Genomic DNA, 17465 nt, shown 5'->3' on the forward strand with positions numbered 1-17465 from the left:
GGATGCATGTAAATGCCCAAAATAGATGGAAGGAATGAATGATTAGGATATAAAATAGATGGAAGTGAGGAATGAGTAGGTCCCAAAATAGATGCAGGAGATAAAGGATTTGGACTAGGTATATAAGGATGCAAAATGGATGGAAAGGGTGAAGGATTTAGATAAGGGATATATCAACCCAAAATGGAGGGATGGAAAGAAGTAATATGATAAGGGCCCAAAATGATTGTGGAATAATATGGATAATAACTTTGGGGTGAATATGAAAGGAATTCGGATTGTGATGGGATAGAAGGGATACCAACATCTAGAGATGCACTTTTATTTGTCTTTTCAGTATGATAATCATGATTTGGAACACAAGATGTTAGTCCATTAGTAGGTGGTGTATAAGTTTTGGATATGATATTTATTTCTTCTTCTATATATGTATTACCATGGATTTGATGAGATGTAGGATCATGAAGAAAAAGAGATGGATTTTGATTAATTTTATTTAATGGGTGGATGGAAATGGATCTTGAATTAGAGGGATGAATGAAAAAATAGGATGTTGAAGTGAAGTGGTGGATGAAATGGTAGGATCTTGATATAGAGGATATGGTGTCTGCTCTTTAGATGGAGGGGATGGTAAAAATGAATCACATTGGAGGAGAGTAAGTTAAATGGTAGGAGGAGTAGGTGTTATGTTAGGATATATTTGAACATGCTTTTAGACATGATCTTGATAGGATTGGTGAGGATTGGATGGTTTGATAGGAGATGTATGAGTAAAATCTTTAGAGGGATGAATGAGATTTTTTTCAATAGAGATGGGAAGATGGAGAATGGACTCATGAGGTTCATTTGATGGGGTTTATATAATGTTATGAGAAGGATAAGTGGATAGGAATCAAATGCATTCAATGTATGGGAGGATTTCAAATGATAGCAAGGGAAGGTGGAAAAGGAATGATGGGTATTGGAGATGGAAATGATTTATCACTAACTTTGTGTGATGGAACTGGATGACATAAATCATCAAACTTAGGAGAAGCTATTTATATTAGGTTCCTTGTAGAATTCATTGGAGACCTTGGTGTTAGATTTTGAGGTGGAGGATTGGAAGAAGTAGATGGTGGAAAGCTATATAAAGGTGGGATGGTATTTTGTAGGCTTGACTAAATGAGTGGAGGTTTAGAAATGGGTGTATAGAGTGACATGGCTAAATAGTAAAAATAAAGTGGCTAGCCCCATTTGTTTATGCTATGGTGGTGAAATGGTTTGGCCACCTTCAAGAGGAAACATTACAAGGTTATTACTGATGGGTAGTTTTCTTTCTAGTGAAGGTAGGATGATAGTTTGGGGTATGAAATATGAATTAGATTGAGGGGTGTAGGTTGTTTCCAAAAGGGGATTTGTAGTAACATATGATGGAATGTAATATGGTAGAATATTATGAGGTGAATGATTTATGAAGGATAGAGTGGATGGAATTGGATTGGAAAGAGTATGCAAGTTAGGTTGATGCATCACATTGCTATGATTGAGTTAAGGATTTGGAAAATGGGTTGGAGGATATTTAGGTGATATATTTGGTCTAGGGATGTAGCTAGTAGCATTTTTATGGAAATGTGGAGATTGGGATATGCATATGTAAGAAGATAGAGATGTAAATGATGTATGTAGGGGATATATAAGTGCAATATAGGAAGGAGGTGTAGGGTAAAAGAACATATTTGTGTCACTATTTACGATACCAAAACTTGTTTTAGTCAAATCTCATTTCTCTATCAAAACTCAATTTTTCTTGAAAAATTAAAAATACACATTTATAGATCTTAGATTCAATATAATCATTATATAAAAAAATTTGAGTGTTTTTGTAGTGCTTGCCCTCATTCACATCTTTCTGGACACATTGTTACTACTGTTATCAAACTATGTTAGACTAGATTTATGTTGATGGATTGGTGGTATTGTTTTGAGACCATTAGAAATTATGTTATGGATTCAGTTGATATATGATGAGATTATTTAGACTTTACATTTCATGTATGCATGATGATCATTACATTGCTTTCAGTTATTGATGATGATTAGTTAGATGGTTTATTATCTCATGTGTTTTATTATGGATACTTACCCCATACTTCCATGTGTATGGTGTGCGTGATTGTTCCTAATGTATGGTATTTCTAATGTAGTTAAGGAAGGGAGTCATAGTCACCTGCTAGTCGAGATCTACACGATGCACCACTTCCTACCATTGCCTATTTAGCTTAGCACTATATATATTGTATGTACATGCATGGTTTTTATACAGGTTGTAGGTATCGGGTATTGACTTCTCTGAATTGCAAGGATGAGCATACCCTATTAGACTATCTCAATGATAAGAGAAGGGAGATAAATTCTCAAGTCCAAATCCCAAACCCTTAAACCATTGTCCTAGAAAGATAGGACAAGTATCTGGATATTTCACCCACCAAATGTGTTGAATGACATAATTCATGATTTTTAACCCTTTAGACTAATTTTGCATGGGTTGTTCTATGATGGGTTTTCATATTTTATCTTGGAGGTCTATGGTGAATTTTCTTTTAATTAAGTCTTAAATAAATAGATTTAATTCATAAATTAATTATTTGGAGAAAATTAATATAATATCATGATCTTTGATATTTCAGATTAAAAATGATTAAATAAGAATTAATTGAGAAAAGAATTAAATAAAAGTAATTAATTAAAAATTGATAATAATAATAAATAATAATAGAGTAATAAATAAATAATAATAATAAAATTAAATAAAATTTATAAGCTTTCGTAGGAGTTAACGCACCTTTTTATTTCTCCCATGTCAACAACATGGGGCTTAGTGCAAAAATTAAGCACATGGTATCTACAACCTTATGACTCATCTAGAAGGTTGGAAAAAGCTCGTGTTTAGTTGTCTACACCTTCTAGTTGTTTCTAGAGACATTCTAGGTGTTTCCTGAGAGTCCTTTATATTCGGGCACTGCTAGAGGCTTAGAGAGAGCATTTTTGGAGCATTGGAGGACTCGACAACATGGGAGAAGGAAGGAGCTTGCTCTATAGTCTTTGAGGAGTAGTGAATTAGCATCAGAATCTGGGTAGACTCTTGTGATTTTGCTTATGTTATTTTCGCATCTTGCACTTCTTGTCTTCTTCGTGTCTTCCATATGCTTTTTGAGGGGTTTTTTTAATTTTGGTTGCATGGATTCTCAATATGGATAGTTAAAATTTATTTAAAACCTTATATGCATAGATCTAAAGAGATTACGGGGCTAGGGTTTAAATTATAGACAAATCCATTAGAAAATTTATTGAGTAAATTTTGGAGAACAAATATTTTATGGATTTCTTAAAATTGAAAGCCTTTAAAATTGTGTTGATATGGACATGTTAATTCAGATCTACATATATATATATATATATATATATATATATATATATATATATATATATATATATATGTTATGCTTAATTAATCTCTATGTATATATATTTACACACACACACACACAAACACACACATATACATACATACATACATACATATATATATTATTGAAAGATTGAATGATATATCGCATCGCGATTTACATTTTTTTTGTAAAAGGTTATAAAAATTTATAATATGAAATATGTTTTGGGGTGGATATTCTAACACTTACCCCCGTGCATGCCTTTTTTATGGTGGCACCCTGGCTGCGGTCACAATACTGGGACTACCGTCACAAGCCGACGATGGCAAACAGGGGAGGGATGCATGGCCATATTAGCTGTCACGGCACTACCGTGTATACTCAAAGCAATGTCCATTATGGTACGCGCGGGTACGAAATTAAAAGCGCAGTACTGTATGTAATTAAGTTAAAACATTTTTATAAGATTTTTATGTTATATGAAATCGATTTTGGTAATTTGATTTTTATATTTCATTTTTATAAAATGTTATTATTGTTTATATATATATATATATGTATATATATATATATATATATGTTTATGTATGCATGTATATATATATATATATATGTATATAAGTATATATGTATATATATTATTAATTATAAATAATTGTTATATTTAAAAGATTGAATTAATGGATCATTCTTTAAAAGATAAATGATCTAAAATATTAATAATAGCTCGTCAATTATTATTAAAAGTGGAAAGATATTAATAATTAACTTAATTAAACTTAGTTTAATTAAGGTTAATCATTAGAATGTGTTACAAATCGAAGTTTTGAATTATGCAATTATTGTTTTGATAGTATTGGGTTCATTAGAATTACTAATTGATTATTGGAACTTGATAGGGGTAATTTTTAAACAATATTTATATAAACAATATAATGTTAGAACAATTAGAAAATTAAGTCTAATGGTTTTGCGGAGAAACTTTTATCTATCAAACAAATACATGGGTTAGGAAAAATGTACAAAATGTTCCTCCATTCATTATCTAAAATTGGAAATAGAAACTAAAAACCTACACTTTTAATTCAATTATTTAATTTAGCAAAACCAAAATATGTGCTTGCATTGTGTATTTATTTATGCTTCTATTTTGGGTTTTGGGTTGACCAGAGGCTTGGGGGTTATGATTGTGATGTCGTGATGATATCTTATTTCTGATCTTTACTAACCCAACCATGGTTATGTGATGGAATGCTCTATGTAATGTTTTTAATTACTGATTGTTATAGTTGAGATTCTTATGTATGAGACATTTGACTTAACCATTTTTGAGTCATTGATCAGTTATCATTGGGTTATTTTCCAGTCGCCATGATGGGACTGAAATGTTGATGTCATGTTGTGACATGTTTTGACTCAACCATTTTGGAGTCTTCAATCAGTATGATTTTGAGATATATTTTGGTTATTGAGAGCCAATGGATACTTTTGATTATCAGTGATACCTTTGTTTGCCAATAGAGAACTGTTGTGGTCTTTCTATGGATGCTTTTCAGTTGCTCATGGAGATTTGAAGCTTTTATTGTGGATATTTGATGTTCTTATAATGGATTATCTTTTGATATTTCTTTCCAATTTCTTGTATAGGACTAGGGTGATTTATGATTCCATGAGCTTAGGGTAGGTTATCTACTTGTAGTGTTAGGAAGTGGCTTGCAGTGGGGGCCAGGGCCCTAAGAGGTTCCAGGGTAACTCATTGTAAGTTTTTTTAATAAGTGAAAACATTCTCACCTAATATTGATTTAATGAACCTGAAAAGATAATTATTTTGTTCTCGCCCATGCCTCAAGTGCTTGTACAGACTAGGATGGGAGCAAAGAGAATGCTTGGTTGCAACCTTACATTCCATAGTATGCCTTGTCAGTATGAGAGGATACTAGTGGCCACATGAGGATCAGTAGGGATGCGTGGAGTTTAGCTAACTCCTAGGATAACTTCTACATGATATATGTGATGACACTTTCCTACTTGCATAGTAGGTTTCCTACATGTCTTTGTGTGCCTCTGGGATTAGATGTCGATTTTGTGATTGGAAACTTTGAGTTAGTATACTTTTACGATTCTTAGACTTAGAGAGTATTCTTATGCTATGTGATTTTGATAACCTATTTGGGACTTGATATTATCTCCTTAGCACAGTGGGAGTGGACCACTTAGGTTCCATGCAATTGGGTGGTACTATTTTTCCACTCTTATCATTTGAGATCCATTGAGATATCGTAGCTGATGCATCCTTTGTGATGGTGGATATGTATTCTTTCATTGATGATTAACATATGTTAGATGATGTTATCTTATGCTTATATTTGCATGTTAGATTATTTTTTGCATATGATGTAGTATGTATAGGTGTGACATTCCTACTATGTCAATATCGATGATCTCTTTGGTGATTTGGAATGTTACACACAGAGGGATGGCTAAGATCCACGATGGTCTAATGATGCTATTTACGGTTGGGAGGAACCGTGGACTTAGTTTATTATGTTTGATCTCTTATGATCGATGTATATATCTTCTATGATGATGTATCATGTGGTTATCTTTACTTTTTTGTATCATGGATTAGAATAGGATGATGTACCTTATTCCACAGATGTATATTCTTTTAAGCCATTCATACCCTGTGACATGTGCAGTGGATGATTGAGCATTTGAAAATGTAATGTGTAAACATTGGACTTATCATTATTATTTCATGTGGATGTTGTATTAGATAGATTCATTAAAGTTAGTTGATTTAGATGTGATTCAACATTAAGGGATCTTTAAAGAATGTAACCTGATATGTTTATGTTTACTTTAGATGGTATTGCTATTGCTTCCGTTATTCATGTATCAATTGTGAATGATATTACTTTGACATTTTTAAAAAAAAATGCTACCAAACTTAGCAAAATTTAGGTTAATTCTTTGGATCCCTTTGCAGGGCGTTACATTTGGTATCAGAGCCCGAGTTTCTACATTGGGAGTTCTAGGTATTTTGGAATAACTAGGACTTGAACTATTAAGTGTATCTCTTAAACTTGAAACTAGGTGAACTAAACTTGTATTGCTACTTGTATATTTTTTTTTCAACACTTAGTTTTCAAAATTGAGATCTTACTTAAACCTAAACATAGACAAAAATGCAATTGGACTTAGTCTATTGAAAACATGTTATTTCTTGGTTATAATAATACCTTATATTGTTGTAGGATGGTATCTGGGACTAGGTCTTCTGTTAGAGGCCGTGGTAGAGGTCGTGGTCATGGCAGAGCTATCAATGTACATGAGTTTGTTCATGGGGAATTTTCTCATGTAGAGAGTAGAGGAGAGCACATTAGTGAGCAGTAGGAAGAGAGCCGTAGAGAGGACCAAGCTGAGTCTGAAGAGGTTGATTTGAGACAGATGATGCAGACTATTCTGGACCATCTACCTCCTGTTCAAGATCAGCCCAAAGCACATCAGACTGAACAAGAGCATAGACCCAGGTTTAGGAGTCCTCAGAAGGATCATCAGAGGTCCATTGTGTCCACTTAGATGAAGGATCTTTCAAGATCCAAGGTCAAGCCTTTCAATGGGCAAGGTTTTGGTTATTTGGCCGAATAGTGGCTTATTGCCCTCGACAGGATTTTTGCCAATGCAACTAAGGGCGAATTCTTCAAATCTGAGATTCAATATTTAGAGCATGTCTTTTTTAGCATTCAATGAAAATTTAGCTCAGTTGACATAGCACTTTATCAAAGGTTTGAACAATCATATAATTGGGGGTGTCAAGGTGTTTGAGCCAAAAACCCTCAAGGATGCGGTACATCGAGCCATCCTTGTTGAGAAAAGTGTTAACCTTGGTCAAGGAGGTTTTGTAGGAGCACCAAAAACATTAGGATCTAAAGGAAACTACAATTTAGGTGGTAATAGGAAGCCTTCCTTTTCTAAAGGGAAATAATATTAGCAGTAGTCTCAGCAGACGTAGGAGCAGAAGGGATCGAATTCTCAGGTTCAAGGTGGTAGCAAAGGTTCTAACTCCAAGAACAACCACAATGCTCAACTAAGTAAACAAAATCCACCTAATCAGCCAGCTCAGAGTAGTCAATCCATTGTTAGTGAGAATAGCCGTCAAAAATCAAATGTACCACCCATGGGTAAAGGAACTGGTAGAAATATAGAATGTTTTTCATGTGGGCAGATTGGACATTATGCAGCTCAATGTCCATAGCGAGCACCTTAGTTTTTAGGACCTAGGCCTATAGTTTCAGAGCTTATAGTTGGTGATGTAGGTAGAGCTCATAGAGTGTTTGCAGTAGTAGACCACTATTAGGCAGATAATTAGGGATCAATGGTTGAAACCATGGGTGCTATTCGAGGTATATCTCTTTTAGTATTGTTTGATTTAGGAGCTACAAATTCATTTATTTCACCATCTATAGTTTCTAACTATAAGCTAGATGTGGTGAAGCAAGTTCATGGTTGGCAAGTGGAACTAGCCTCAGGTATTAAGTTCTCCACAGATTCTGTAGTTCATAAGTGTGGGCTTAGCTTAGGAGGTTTTGATACTGCAGTTGACCTTTGAGTCATACCCCTTGGTTCCTAAGATGTGGTTTTGGGGGATGGATTGGCTTGGCTCTCATAGAGCTTGTATAGATTGCATAAATAAGATGATTATGTGCCTTTATTGGATGAGCTTCACACCTTGATTCTAGCAGAAGCTCATCGTAGACCCTGCTCGGCACATCCAGGTGTCAAAAAGATGCATGCTGATTCAAGGCATTTGTTCTTTTGGTCTGAGATGAAGTGAGACATTGCTGATTTTGTGGCTAGGTGTCTTGAGTGCTAGAGAGTTAAGGTAGAACACCAACACCCAGCTAGACTTTTGCATCCAAATCTCATTCCTTCATGGAAGTGGGATATCATCTCTATGGATTTCATTGTAGGATTACCTATGACTGTTCATCGTCATGATGCTATCATGGTCACTATTGATTAGTTGACTAAGGTGGCACATTTTTCACCAATTAGGTCTTCCTACGTAGTAGCTTCTGTAGCTAATGTCTTGATGCATGACATTGTGAGATTACATGGCATTCCTAGGATGATCATTTCTGATAGAGATCCAGTATTCACATCCACATTCTAGACATCAGTGTAGCATGAGCTTGGATCGCAATTGAATTTCAGTTCGGCATATCATCCAGAGACAGATGGTCAAATAGAGAGGCTGAATTAGGTTTTGGAAGATATGTTAGGATGTATGTCATGGATAGGTAGACTCATTAGGAGGATTATCTCTACCTAGTAGAGTTTGCTTACAACAACGGGTATCATAGTTCTATTGGCATGACACCATTTTAGGCTTTATATGGATGTCCTTGTCATACACCCTTGAGTTGGGATAGTTTTGAGGATCTCATCCTGTTGGGTCCTTAGAAGCTTTGTGATATGGAGCAATAGGTAGTGAGAATCCATGAACACTTGACTATGACACAAGATAGGCAGAAGAAGTATGCTGATGCACATAGGATAGATAAGCAATTTGCTGTGGGAGATAAGGTTTTCTTGAGAGTGTGTGCATGAAAGAGTTCAATCCGATACGGAAAGGATTCTAAGCTAGCATCTCGCTTTGTGGGACCATTCGAGATTCTTGAGAGGATTGGTCCAGTTGCTTACCACCTTGCTCTACCACCCAGCCTAGCTCACATTCACGATGTTTTCCATGTTTTAGTGCTTAGGCAGTATATTCTTGATGTTTTACATGTTCTCAATTGGAATAAAAATTACAGGTAGAGGATGAGCAACTGGCTTTAGAGCCGGTACGTATTCTAGAGCAGCGGGGGTTGACCCTCAAGGGTCAAACCATCGAGAAGGTAAGGGTCCAATGGGATCCTAATGATGATTCTTTAGCTACTTGGGAGGATGCAGCCAATTTACGGGAGTTATATCCCTACTTTTTTGTAGGCTTTCAGGAGTAAGCCTAACCCAAGGGGGGGTGGATGTAGTGCCTGCCCTCGTTCACATCTTTCTGGACACATTGTTACTACTATTATTAGACTATGTTAGACTAGATTTATGTTGATGGATTAGTGGTATTGTTTTGAGACCATCAGACATTATGTTATGGATTCAGTTCATATATGATGAGAGTATTTAGACTTTACATTTCATGTATGCATGATGATCATTACATTGCTTTCAATTATTGATGATGATTAGTTAGATGGTTTATTATCTCATGTGTTTTATTATGGATACTTACCCCATACTTGCATGTGTATGGTGTGCGTGATTGTTCTTATTGTATGGCATTTCTGATGTGGTTAAGGAAGGGAATCGTAGTCACCTACTAGTCGAGATCTACACGATGCACCACCTCCTGCCATTGTCTATTTAACTTAGCACTATATATATATATATATATATATATATAGTATGTACATGCATGATTTTTATACAGGTTGCAGGTACTGGGTATCGACTTCCCTAAATTGCTAGGACAAGTCTACCCTATTACACTATCTCAATGATAAGAGAAGGGAGATAAGTTCTCAAGTACAAATCCCAAACCCTTAAACCATTTTCCTAGAAAGATAGGACAAGTATCTGGATATTTCACCCACCGAATGTGTCGTATGACATAATTCATGATTTTTAACCCTTTAGACTAATTTTGCATGGGTTTTTCTATAATGGGTTTTCATATTTTATCTTGGAGGTCTATGGTGAATTTTCTATTAATTAAGTCTTAAATAAATAGATTTAATTCATAATTTAATTATTTGGAGAAAATTAATATAATATCATGATCTTTGATATTTCGGATTAAAAATGATTAAATAAGAATTAATTGAGAAAAGAATTAAATAAAAGTAATTAATTAAAAATTGATAATAATAATAAATAATAATACAGTAATAAATAAATAATAATAATAAAAGTTATAATAAAATTAAATAAAACTTATAAGCTTGCCTAGGAGTTAATGCACCTTTTTATTTCTCCTATGTCAGCAACACAGGGGTTAGCACACAAATTAAGCACATGGTGTCTACAACCTTATGACTCATCTAGAAGGTTGGAAAAAGCTCATGCTTAGTTGTCTAAACCTTCTAGTTGTTTCTAGAGACATTCTAGGTGTTTCCTGAGAGTCCTTTATATTCGAGCACTCCTAGAGGCTTAGAGGGAGCACTTTTGGAGCATTAGAGGACTCGAGAACATGGGAGAAAGAAGGAGCTTGCTTTGTAGTCTTTGAGGAGAAGTGAATTAGCATCAGAATTCAGGTAGACTCTTGTAATTTTGCTTATGTTATTTTAGCATCTTGCACTTCCTGTCTTCTTCGCGTCTTCCATATGCTTTCTGAGGGGTTTTTTATATTTTGGTTGTATGCATTCTCAATATGGATAGTTAAAATTTATTTAAAACCTTATATGTGTAGATCTGAAGAGATTACGAGGCTAGGGTTTAAATTATAGCCAAATCCATTAGAAAATTTATTGAGTAAATTTTGGAGAACAAATATTTTATGGATTTCTTAAAATTGAAAGCCTTTAAAATTGTGTTGATATGGACATGTTAATTCAGATCTGCATATATATATATATATATATATATATATATATATATATATATATATATATATATATATATATATATATATATATATATATATATATATATATATATATATATATATATATATATATATATATATATATATATATATATATATATATATATATATATGTTATGCTTAATTAATCTCTATGTATATATATATATATATATAGATATATAATTGAAAGATTGAATGATATATCGCATCACGATTTACCTTTTTTTTGTAAAACATTATAAAAATCTATAATATGAAATATGTTTTGGGGCGGATATTCTAACCCTTACTCCGTGCATGCCTTTTTTATGGTGGCACCCTAGTTGTGGTTGCAGTATTGCGACTGCCATCGCAAGCCTGTGATGACAGACAGGGGAGGGATGCACGACGATATTGGCTATCATGGCACTATTGTGTATACTCAAAGTAGCATCCATTATGGTACATGTGGGTACAAAATTAAAAGCGCAGTACTATATGTAATTAAGTTAGAACATTTTTATAAGATTTTTATGTTATATGAAATCTATTTTGGTAATTCGATTTTTATATTTCATTTGTATAAAATGTTATTATTGTTACTATATATATATATTTATGTATGTATGTATATATATGTGTGTGTGTGTGTGTGTGTGTGTGTGTGTGTGTGTGTGTGTGTGTGTGTGTGTGTGTGTGTGTATTATTAATTATAAATAATTGTTATATTTAAAAGATTGAATTAATGGATCATTCTTTAAAAGATAAATGATCTAAAATACTAATAATAGCTTGTCAATTATTATTAAAAGTGGAAAGATATTAATAATTAACTTAATTAAACTTAGTTTAATTAAGATTAATCATTAGAATGTGTTATAAATCAAAGTTTTGAATTATGCAATTATTGTTTCGATAATATCTAGTTCATTAGAATTACTAATTGATTATTGGAACTCAATCAGGGTCATTTTTAAACAACGTTTATATAAACAATATAATGTTAGAACAATTAGAAAATTGAGTCTAATGGTTTTGGGGAGAAACTTTTATCTATCAAACAAATACATGGGTTAGGAAAATCATACAAAATGTTCCTCCATTCATTATCTAAAATTGGAAATAGAAACTGAAAACCTCCACTTTTAATTCAATTATGTAATTTAGCAAAACCAAAACATGTGCTTGTATTGTGTATTTCTTTATGCTTCTGTTTTGGGTTTTGGGTTTACTAGTGTTGACCAGTTATAGGATGTCTACCAGAGGCTTGGGGGTTATGATTGTGATGATGTCTTATTTTCGATCTTTATTAACCCAACCATGGTTATGTGATGGAATGTTCTATGTAATGTTTGTAATTATCGATTGTTATAGTTGAGATTCTTATGTATGAGACATTTGACTTAACCATTTTTGAGTCATCGATCAGTTATCCTTGGGTTATTTTCCAGTCACCATGATGGGACTGAAATGTTGATGTCATGTTGTGACATGTTTTGACTCAACCATTTTAGAATCTTTGATCAATATGATTTTGAGATATATTTTGGTTATTGAGAACCAATGAATACTTTTGATTATCAGTGATACCTTCATTTTCCAATAGAGAACTGTTGTGGTCATGATTTTCTATGGATGCTTTTTAGTTGCTCATGGAGATTTGAAGCTTTTATTGTGGATATTTAATATTCTTATTATGGATTATCTTTTGATATTTCTTTCCAATCGCTTCTATAGGACTGGGGTGATTTATGGTTCCATGAGCTTAAGTTAGGTTATCTTCTTGTAGTGTCGAGAAGTGGCTTGCAATGGGGGTTGGGGCCCTAAGAGGCTACTAGGGTAACTCATTGTAAGTTGTTTTAATAAGTGAAAACACTCTCACCTAATACTGACTTAATGAACCTAAAAAGATAATTTTTTTGTTCTCGCCTGTGCCTTGAGTGCTTGTACAAACTACGATGGGAGTAGAGAGAATGCTTGGTTGTGACCTTGCATTCCATAGTATGCCTTGTCAGTATGAGAGGATACTAGTGGCCACATGAGAATCGGTAGGGACCTGTGGAGTATAGCTAACTGCCAGGGTAACTTCTACATGATATATGTGATGATACTTTCTTACTTGCATAGTAGGTTTCGTAAATGTATTTGTGTGCCTTTCGGATTAGATGTCAATTTTGTGATTGGAACTTTTGAGTTAGTATACTTTTAGGATTCCTAGACTTAGAGAGTATTCTTATGCTATGTGATTTTGATAGCCTATTTGGGACTTGAGATTATCTCCTCAGCACGGTGGGAGTGGACCACTTAGGTTCCACGTGGTCGGGTGGTACTTTTTTTCCACTCTTATCATTTGAGATCCATTGAGACATCGTGGCTGATGAGTCCTTTGTGATGGTGGATATGTATCCTTTCATTGATGAATAACATATGTTAGATGATGTTATCTTATGGTTATATTTGCATGTTAGATTTTTTTTGCATACGATTTAGTATGTATAGGTGTGACATGAACCTACTATGTCAATACCGATGATCTCTTCGGTGATTTGAAATGTTACGCATGGAGGGATGGATAGGATCCATGATGGTCTAATGATGCTATTTACGGTTGGGAGGAACCATGCACTTAGTTTATTATGTTTCATCTTTTATGATGGATGTATATATCTTCTATGATGATGTATCATGTGGTTATCTTTACTTTTTTGTATCATGGATTAGAATAGGATGATGTACCTTATTCCACATATGTATATTCTTTTAAGCCATTCATACCCTATGACATGTGCAGTGGATGATTGAGCATTTGAAAATGTAATGTGTAAGCATTGGACTTATCATTATTATTTTATGTGGATGTTGTATTAGATGGATTCATTAAAGTTAGTTGATTTAGATGTGATTCAACATTAAGGGATCTTTAAAGAATCTAACCTGATATGTTTATGTTTACTTTAGATGGTATAGCTATTGCTTCCGTTATTCATGTATCAATTGTGAATGATATTACTTTCATGTTTTTTTTTTTAAAAATGCTACCAAACTTAGCGAAATTTTAGGTTAATTCTTTGGATCCCTTAGCGGGGCATTACAATTTTGATTAATTATAATAGGTTATAATATCAAAATATTATAAGTCAATATTCCAACATTTTAGAAGATGCTCCCTCAAAAAAAAGAAAAAAAAAAAAGTAAATCATATCAAAAAAATTAAAAAATCATATTTATCTCTAGAGAAAAAAATCCTCTTCATGAATATATAATTTTTTTTCAAGAAAGTATAGATTTGATAGGGAAGTTTTGATGGGACAAAAGAACTATTAGATTCTGATAAGGTCAAACTTGAGTACTTATAACAAATAAAATATACATCAAAAATAATTATTTCTTTTTTTGTTCCCTAGCTATACATGTCCACTATATGATATTTTCAAATCAAAACAAGAAAAGATGATTTGTGTATGCTTGTTTGATGGGAACTACACCCTATATTTTTTATTGTTGAAAAAGGGGCTTCAAAATAAAATGAAATGAAAAAAATTCTTACTAAAAAAATTATAAAAAGTATAGGCATAAAATTCATCCAATTCTACAAATTTCATTAGTTTACATCATCTTCATATTCTAAACACAAATACCACTTTTTTGTCATTAATGTTGAACTATCACATTCTAATATCTCGTTTCTTTATAAAAGGTGACACAAGTTTGTGCTTTTACCCTATAGATGAATGAAAAATTGGGTTTCTCTTGTGAAAAGTAGGATAAGGAGTACTGGTGGGTAAGCATGGAGGAATAATGGGATAACTTGGAGGAATATTTGGAATTTGAAGGATGTGTGGAGCAGGATTTATAGAGTGTTCAACATATGAATCATGGTCAATAATAATCTTATCATCATTCAAATAGGATGGAGTGGGATCTATGATGGTGCTATATTTTTGCAAGGTCAAAACTTTCAATGTATTGTCTTTCAGAATGTATCATCATGGTATATTTATGATTTTTAATGATGGGGCTAACCAATGATACATTTCAAAGGCAAACCATAGATGCATCTATGGAAGAATTTGTGTGTTGTGAAGTCATGATGTTTTTAGTATTAGGTTCTAGATCTAGAGATTTTGGGTCCTACATGTTTGTTTTTTTCTTAGGATTGAGACATGTGCTAGTTCTTGTGCCAATATTATATGGATCAACTTCCCTTTTCTTCCTTTTACTAAGACATGTGGTTGTTGGCATAAAATGACACTATAACCTAGGTGTGTGTGCAAAAAGACAATATGATAGCGGATACAAGCTAAGACACAAAGTCTATGATCTTTCTAAAGTGCACATATTTTCTAGGAGGCTAAAGGTGGTGACCAATGTTGGAAGATAATTTGGTGGTGGAGGATTAGTCTAAGAATCTGATGCCTATAGGACCATGAATATTATCTTTGTATTGAAGGTGGATATAATGTGGTATGTGTGGGAGCTATAGGATGATGGTAGATAATGAATTTTGGAGCTGACCCTTTTGGTCAAGGTGATGAGGGATACAAATGATGAGATAAACTACCTTTGACAAGTGTATTAGCCAAGGGATAGTCATAGTGCTATGTGGATGTGAGATATATAATATATGTCATTGTTAGGATGATGATACCAAAGACAATATGTGATAGAGGATGTGGATCAAGATGTCACTGGTGAAGGATTCTAGATGTTCTTCTAAGGGATGATGAAACTAACAATGTTGAAGAGGATAATCTATATGATGGATCTAAGAAAGGGCTCTAGGGTAAACAAAGTAAAAAATTTATGAAGAAGAAGTTGGATCTAATCATTATAGTTGTAAGTGGTGATCTTGATAAGGGTGTAATTAACTCTAGGTTGGGTTCTTAATATATCGATCTTGCAATCCCACTCTACTTGTAATGAACTTCCAATGCTCTCTCTCTCTCTCTCTCTCTCTCTCTCTCTCTCTCTCTCTCTCTCTCTCTCTCTCTCTCTCTCTCTCTCTCTCTCTCTCTCTCTCTCTCAATTTGATCTAATTAGGAAATTATTAGATTAGGTGCTTCTTTTTTTGTGTTCAACTTCTATTTCTCCATATACTTGGGATTGTTAAGGCTTAACTTTTTAAAACTTGGGCTTGGATTGTTTTAACATGAATTTTTTTTTTTTTGCATTTTTTTAGTATGAAAACTTTTAGATTAGGTAGTGAATGCAATAAGTCTACCTTAGCTTTGGTTGAATAACCACTTTCTCTAGAATAAATCCTAGGTTTGTTGCGAATGGATTATATAAGAACATTTTTGTACTTGATGATAAATATTTGAGCCAAAACATGCAGATGTATGATGAGGCTAAAATTAATTTTGATAGTTGATGGATGAATGGTAAATAAGCATGTGGTTTACTCCTTTCCTAAGGATTAAATTATTGACTTTGTTAGATCTCACTAACTTTATAATGCTATTTTGACTCCTTTCTCAAGTTGTACTTCCTTTACAAGTCTAGGATTGTAGGGTGCTCATTTTTGGCATACTAACTCTCTTTCTCTATATGCTAAGGATGGTTTATGCTTGAAATTTTTTAACATGGACTTTGGCTGGTTGAACATTAACAGTTGAATTATTTGTGTAGAAAATAAATAATTGCAATAATAAATAGGACAAGTAATCTTTCAAATAGATAAAGTAACGATACAATTTTATAATTTCAATGAAAACAATCCTGGGATTGTTGTGAATGAACTTGCTAACATCTTTTTGCTACCCAAAGATATATTTATTAACAATAAATAAGACATGTGAACAAAAAATCTCTCAAAGTCCACATAGAAACTTTAAGAGAGACAAGTACACAATCTTTTCTGAAATAAGAGGTTTTGGAAAATAGGACCAAGAACTGTGTAAGTCCAACAAATGTTTTAATGAGGTTGAATAAAAATGAATGTAATTTAGAAATACATTATCCCTAAGGTCAAATTAGATTTTTATAATATGGTTAAAAAGGTAGTTACTAAGTTGGTTCATAATTAGATCCGTGGAGTCCTCTGAAACAGTTGTTATGCACATGACCCACTTAAGAGTCTATTCTGACCATGCTGAAAATGTAGGATTTTTTTTTAACCTTAGACTACCATCATAAATGCATTACCCAAACTTGCATGGATTTAAAGTGAGAATTTTTCTTAGTGCCTTGTTTCTATACCAGTCAAAAATTTACTATTGTGAGGTTGTTCTCCAATGGGGTGACACTAGTGAATAAATATACCTCTCTAGAAGTGCTCTTAAGGTTGTTGTGGATGATCTTGCTAACAAAATTTCACTACACATGTCACTTAATTAACTAAATTCTAAAATGAAAGAAATTAAATGAGCCCATGGAAGTGTTGTAGTAGAAAGACTCCTAGAAACACACAA

The sequence above is a fragment of the Cupressus sempervirens genome, chromosome 2 (genome assembly GCF_028749045.1).
Source record: "Cupressus sempervirens isolate cs-2001-9-10 chromosome 2, ASM2874904v1, whole genome shotgun sequence".
NCBI lineage: Eukaryota > Viridiplantae > Streptophyta > Pinopsida > Cupressales > Cupressaceae > Cupressus > Cupressus sempervirens.